Here is a 6,241-nt window from a genome sequence, read left to right as displayed (position 1 = left end):
AAATTTTATTTTAAAACTAGATATAATTATTTATATCGTATATTGCTTAAATTTTACAAATGCGATTTTACGTGCTCTTTACATTTCTGTATGTTTTTGCATGACTTTGCATGCTTATAATCATTTTGCATGGTTTTTGCTTTATTTGTTTCTTTATCATATTTTGCATCAATTTAGATTGTTTTGGGGATTAAGCAATTGTTGAACTACAAATTGTTTTTGATTATTGAAATATACACCCTACCATTTTTCAGATTTACCGATTGAGTTAGTGTAAGCTGCTTTTTATCCATCATATGATATGTATTAATTGTTTGGTACGTACCAGACGAGCAATTTTATTCGCATTGTTTAGGTCCTGGGCTTGTTTCTTTTTTTAAACATTTCAACTGCAGTTCTTTGTGGATAATTCAATGCATTGAAGTTTGCGAAATATCAGTATATCTGAGTAAAAACTGTTCTGTAGGTGCCAGGTTGGTCTTCTTGGTTCAATACGATGATTTTAAAAGAATAAACATTTTTCATCGTATGAGCTATGTGGTCTACCATCACCATACTGTTTTTCTGCTGATCCGGGAGAATCAATTTTTGCAATCAACTGATTCAAAGCAGTGATAGATTAGTTTCCGCAAGAAAATTTCTTCATAAATCTTTTGGCTCTCCACATTCCTTATCTTAAAATTTTTATTAAGTTCAAGTCATCTTTACTGAAAACCATTTGTTTTTATTTTCGTCTGCTTGAATGTATACTTTAATGAATAATAAAAAATTTTTTTTTTTATATGTTGTAAAGTTCGAATTCATCTTGTTAAATTTTAAATGTGCATAACCTTAGATCCTGTTGATAGAATCTGATAAAATATGCAGAAAATATCGATAATTTAACCTTTTTTTCTCAAACATAAAATTTTAATGAATTATATTTAGAAATTATAAATTTATAGCTAAAAAAAGGATAACAATTCAATCGGAACGCAGTTTAGAAAATATAAATCAATTTAATTTACTGCACATTGTTAAAAATTAGCCAAACGTAACGCGCCTTCCCATTTATTTATAGAATTAATAATCTTTCATAAAAAGATTTCTATAATTAATTATATTTTATCAAATCTATTTAGCTCATTTTATCGTGACAAAGGATGAACATGGTTATCGGTTGAATATTAACCTCACAAAATGGTTATTCCCTGAACAAAATCATGAATTTATAAGATTGGAAGAAACTAATAACAACTCGAACCAAATAAAATTTCAAATTGACGGAAAAATTAAGATATCAGATAAAGATAAATTAAAGGATGGTATATACGATATATTTCTCGGTGCCTATAAAGTGGGAGAGCATATCCAAATCTTTTGTAAAACTTTCAAAATTATTTTTATATAATTTTGAAATCATGTTTATTTGAGCGTAAGGCGAGTAAACAAGGGTGTGAGGGAAAGAATAGGAGAAATCCCCATCGCAAATTTGCTGTTTTTGTAAATATGCTTTCAAGCTAGTAATAAATTTCCTGCTACACAGCCCCCCCCCCCATCCCACCTCTCTTCCTAGAATGTATACATTAATCACTATAAACAAGAATTTGAAAGAAAAATAAAAAAAAGTTAATATAAAATAGCATTTAAAAATAACGGCTACAATTCAAAACTTTTGGGATCTAAGCATTCCTACTAAAAGCCCAAAAATATTTTTATAAAAATTTAATATAGCCAAAGGCCTACTATAATTGGACCTATAAACCTCCAATAAAGTTTATGGAGAAAAAAAACTCATCTAATAGTGCTCCCCCTCTCCTGTTAAAATCCTGGATATGCCTATTTAAAGTTATAGAAAATTTACCCTATAATTCGCTCATTTATTCAAATTATAGATACGCCCAGGTGGTTAAATTAGCGCAAATTTTATTCCAATGTATATAAGGGCTCAAAAAAAAGCATAAAAAGAATGTTATATATTTAAGTTTTTTAGGTATGATTAATTAATATTAATATTTAAGATAGGTAACTTAAATAATGGAAACTAATATTTGATTTTTTAAAAAAATGGTATTTTTTTAAAGATTTGTATTAGAATTGTAAAAAAGCCCGATTTGGGTTGATTTTAAATCGATTAAGCAAAATAGTATTATGTGAGCCTCGAGATTTGGCAAGAGAAGGTTCAAACCTTTCTTTCATCAATGATCAAAATATCCAGGCTTACAAATATTATTTTGGCTAAAATATTAATCGACCTAAATTGGGATTGTTGTCAACATATTCAAGGATTTAAATATTTCTTTGCTAAACAGGTTTTGATGAAAACAAATTTCAAGTAAAAATATTAATTATATAAATAAAAATTTAGCTAAATTTATCAATAATTTATTTTTTAAAGGAACTTTGCTCAAACCAGATTATTCATCAAAATTGCAGGTTAATGGGGAGGGGGGGGGGAATTAATTATATTTAAAAAAATAATTTTTTTCCAATATTAAAAGGGAAGATTAAAAAGATATATTGTCAGGCATAGAGCTGATGATAGATAATATTAGATCTACTTATCTCAAGAGATATTCTTTTTCTAAGATATTTATATATTTTTTTCTTTCTATTTCATATTTTATAGTTCTTTTCCAAATGAAGCAAGGATAACTTATTATTCAACTCAGAATTTTAGTAAAATTTAAACCACATTAGTATAATGTATTTATGCGTGTTATTATAGTCGAAAAGAATGCAACACTAATTCATGCAAATGTAACTGATTATCGCCACTTCTATAAATTTGAATCCGATTATCCAATTAGTACACAGGAATTTAAATTGGTATAAATTAAAATTTTATCATTATAAATTTTTATAGATAGTTAATGAGATCAATGGTAAATTTAAATCTCAGTTATAAAATAAACTATTAAGTAAGTTATATATAAGATATTCGCCAATATTATTTTAAGCGTAAGATGATTATATTAAATTTAAAATATTTTCAATTATAAAATTTATATTAAATAATATAAAAATATAAAATTTATTTAGTAAATGCATAAAATACATTCATTTGCTTTTATTATTCAAAAATAATCATCCATCTAAATTTAATGTGTGGTTATATCCCATTTCGTTTTTATAAAATAGCAATTATTCTATCATGCATTGAATTTATGAAATCCCTGCATGATTGCCTTGTAATGTCATATATCTTCTTTAGTTATTTATATTCTTCTTAAAAAGTATGCCAGATTTCAAATAGTTTTTTTTTCTGATATTTTATATTGCTTCAATTGGAGTTATATCAGAGCTGGTGCTAACATTTTAGAATATTGATCTGATCCTTTTATCAGACGACAATTTATATTTCGATGTATATCCAATCCCATCTTGTTGAAATATAATTGTACCATCAAAAAATAAGGCATGGTTAATTGAGTGAAAATTTTAGTCTAATGTCTCCTAATATTTTAAGCATTTATCATGGCCGTTTATAAAGGCTAGACCTAAAGAACCATAGTGCTCGATGGTTAATTAAAGGTTCGTTTTAAAAATAATTAGTATGAAAGTTTTTATTCTTATTTATAATTACAAGATCATAATATCACCATAGCTCAATTCGAAACGGGATTAATCTGTAAGGAGAATGACATTTCATTGTTCAAGATTATTTTATATAAGCGCCCGTTGATTTCTTTTTTCAAAATAATTTTTAATGGTGTTTTTTCAGACTAGATTAAAAAAATAGCACTAAATACAAATTATAATTTTACGAATCTCCTTTGACTTGTTTCTACAGAAATCTGTTTTTCATTAATAGAATTTCATTCCTAATTCAAATCTTGGCCATTTGCATGACATGATGTACAAGCGGTCTATGGTCCGTGTAAATAACAAATATGCGTCCAATTAGATATTCTCGGCATTTTGTTAACAAGAATGATTTCTTTAAAAACACTTTCGATTAGGTGTTATACGACTTTCATTTATAAAAAGGAATGATCTAGAAGATCTAACACTTATTTCCTGAAACAAATTTAAGCTCAAAAAATTTGGAATTTTCTAGCTTATATGATCTAATTATCGAATCACATATTTTTTTTACCTAAGGTTTTTTAAGAGCCATTTAAATATTATATGCAAAGAATTAAGCAGAAAAAGGGAAAAAAATTAAACCTTTTTATTTATTTATAAAATAAACCATTATTGATAAATGAAAATGTAATCGCTTTTATATTTTATTTTGAATATATTTCCAAAGATATCATTTTAAATTTTATGTTGTAAATTTATATAAGATAAGTTTATATATAATGCATATATATTTGATGTTGAAGATTAATATTAATACGAATTGAAAATGCCAATTTCATTTATTAAATATAATCAAAATCTAAAATAACATAAATAAACTAAAACTTAAAATCAAACTAAAAATATAAAATCAAATAAAAAATTATATAAAAAAAAGGTTTACCATTCTTTTTCTTCTTAATATTACATTTTTTATTTATATTTATACTACTAAAATTTATATAATCTCGTCGTATACATATTCAAATTTTATATGAACTCTAAATATTTAACTTTATATATAAAAAAACTATTTTCCTTAAATATTCAAATTTATATAAACAAAACTATTTAATTAAATGCAAACAAAAATAATACCATTCTAATTATCACAACAATATTGTAATGAGCATTATAATATTTTTGGTTATAATTGATATAAAAATTATTAATATATTAAATTAATAATCGAATTCATTAATATAAAAAGCCAAACTTAGCCCTGTTGGTATGAAAATATCTTTCCAAGAAGTATCTATTAAGGTATTATGTATCACAGAAGTAATAAAATACAGTTCAATTTAAATAATATAAAATTTTATATTTTAATATTTTTTAAAAAATACTTGGTTTTAATTGAATATCATTATTTGTATCAAAATTTTGATATGCATAAAGTAAAAATTGGCGAATATATGAAGTTGAATGTAGGGGTCAGCAATCTGAGGTTTTAGAGAATCTTTAAAACTTAAATCATTTATAGCATGGGTTTTTCCTCTTAATTTCTAAAGATCTTATTATATTCATAATCGTACCAATCCTGTAAGTATCAGAAATTTTCACATATTTTTTTTCAGATAAATTATAATATAAAAACTCATGGCAAAAATTCGAAATTATTAAGTTAGATACTAGCAAAGCCCTAAATTTTTTAAACAGATGGTAGATATTTTTTTGTATAAATAGTTGGCGCTGAAAATCATATTTTATATAAAATGTTATATCTTATTGTTTTATTTATGACTTTATATATGCATATTTTTAGTTATGCCCTACTATTTATCTACATGAGCCTTTCGATTGCAATATACATGCCGCCGTTATTAATTATATTTTTATTCATTCAAATCCTCTCATCAAAGTGATAAATTTGGAGAAATAAATTATTTGTAAAGGATTATTTTTGATATACTTATTTTTTGTAAATAAAATTTCTTGTAAATTTTTTTAAAACCTATTATCTAAATATTATATACATATTAATAACAGAAAATTGTTTTTAGACCTCTAATTTTGCCAAAAGGTTTATCCATATTACCTATTAATACCATATGTGATCAATTAAAATTGGAGGTTCAGTGTTAAAAGAGAATTAACCATAGAAAATAATTTATTTTTTCTTATCCTTTTCTTTAAATCAGAGTTAACCCGTCTTTTTAGTAAATTGATCGATCAGCATCATAAATCTCTACTAATAAAACAAATGGTAAAATATTAGCTATGCTATGTTTGGAAGAGATTGTTGGAACTAATTCAGCTTTTAACAAATTGTATTCTAGCTTAAATAGTTCATGCTAATTTAATAAAAAAAATTTTTTATAAATGAAACTACATTAAAATAATTAAACACAAAGAAAATAACTTGGTTATATCATATGACAAAATCATGCTTGGGGACGGTAAAAAGATAATTTACCCTTTGGCAACAAAGGTTTATATAATTTAGATAGTCAAGATAAAATCAAAAGGATATTATTATTTAGCAAACCTTTTTACATTTCAAATAATAAATATAACTTTAAAGTTTCAGTCAAGTTATGTTTAAATTAGCGTCAATGTAAATGCTAGAATAAAGCTATATAATAAAAAATTGTCCACATTTTTAATATTATAATTAATTAACCTAAAATTAAATTAAAGGATATAAGTATTAATTTTATAAAACCTAAACGCATTTCCAATATTAAATATCTAT

Source organism: Gordionus sp. m RMFG-2023, chromosome 3, assembly GCF_954871325.1.
Source record: "Gordionus sp. m RMFG-2023 chromosome 3, tfGorSpeb1-WG-v2, whole genome shotgun sequence".
NCBI classification, from domain to species: domain Eukaryota; kingdom Metazoa; phylum Nematomorpha; class Gordioida; order Chordodea; family Parachordodidae; genus Gordionus; species Gordionus sp. m RMFG-2023.
The sequence above is the reverse complement of the archived record's forward strand: the minus strand, read 5'-3'. Positions refer to the sequence as shown.